Here is a 1393-nt window from a genome sequence, read left to right on the forward strand (position 1 = left end):
AGGGATGTTGGAGGTTTGGCTAAGTGCGGAGCCCGGTGTGTGGTGGAAAGGGGCTGACCCGGCTGGCCGGGGCCGGCGGGAGCTGCGGCTGCCGGGGCTGAGCCGAGTGTCGATGCATGTCGTGAGAACCGGGAAGGGGACAAACCGGTGGCTCCAGGCCGGGTTGGAGTTCCAGGAGGTCGGCCTGACTCTGGAGGTTTTCCCCTTGGCATTTCCCCATAGGCCAAAAGGGGGGAAGTCAAAAAAGCACCCCCAGCAGATGTATGCAGGAGGGGCTGGGGGGTGACGGAGAGCGGGCTGTTGGCAGCTGTGTGGTGGCTGCTGGCAGCCGTGTGCTGGCTGCAGGGGTGGGCCTGGGCGGCTGCGGAGGGCCCCCTGAGTGCACCTGCCAGCGGTGGTTGAAGACATTGCCTGAGCCTCCGATGTGCCCGGGCAGGACACCCGGGAGGCGGGGAGCAGCCCCCGCTGAAGTCCATGGCATGTGCCAGAATCGAGTCTTGGAGAAAAAATGACAAAGTCCAAACGCTCCGGCGCCGGCCAGGGCGGTTGACCCCGGCTGGCCGGGCCGGCGGGGGCTGCGGCTGCCGGGGCTGAGCCGAGTGTCGATGCATGTCGTGAGAACCGGGAAGGGGACAAACCGGTGGCTCCAGGCCGGGTTGGAGTTCCAGGAGGTCGGCCTGACTCTGGAGCTTTTCCCCTTAGCATTTCCCCATTGGCCAAAGGGGGGAAAGTCAAAAAAGCACCCCCAGCAGATGTATGCATAAGGGGCTGGGGGGTGACGGAGAGCGGGCTGTTGGCAGCTGTGTGGTGGCTGCTGGCAGCCGTGTGCTGGCTGCAGGGGTGGGCCTGGGCGGCTGCGGAGGGCCCCCTGAGTGCACCTACCAGTAGGGGCTGAAGACCCAGTCTGACCCTCCGATGTGCACGGGCAGGACACCCAGGAGGCGGGGAGCAGCCCCCGCTGAAGCCCACGGCAGTTGGCAGAGGCGAGTCTTTGAAAAAAATGACAAAGTCCAAACGCTCCAGGCGCTGGCCAGGGGTGCGGACCGGGCTGGCCGGGCCGGCGGGGGCTGCGGCGGCCGGGGCTGAGCCGAGTGTCTATGACTGTCCTGAGAACCGGTATGGGGACAAACCGGTGACTCCAGGCCGGGTTGGAGTTCCAGGAGGTCGGCCTGACTCTGGTGGTTTTCCCCTTAGCATTTCCCCATTGGCCAAAGGGGGGGAAGTCAAAAAAGCACCCCCAGCAGATGTATGCAGAAGGGGCTGGGGGGTGATGGGGAGCGGGCTGTTGGCAGCTGTGTGGTGGCTGCTGGCAGCCGTGTGCTGGCTGCAGGGGTGGGCCTGGGCGGCTGCGGAGGGCCCCCTGAGTGCACCTACCAGTAGGGGCTGAAGACCC

This window comes from Eleutherodactylus coqui, unplaced genomic scaffold, assembly GCF_035609145.1.
Source record: "Eleutherodactylus coqui strain aEleCoq1 unplaced genomic scaffold, aEleCoq1.hap1 HAP1_SCAFFOLD_138, whole genome shotgun sequence".
Taxonomy (NCBI): Eukaryota; Metazoa; Chordata; class Amphibia; order Anura; family Eleutherodactylidae; genus Eleutherodactylus; species Eleutherodactylus coqui.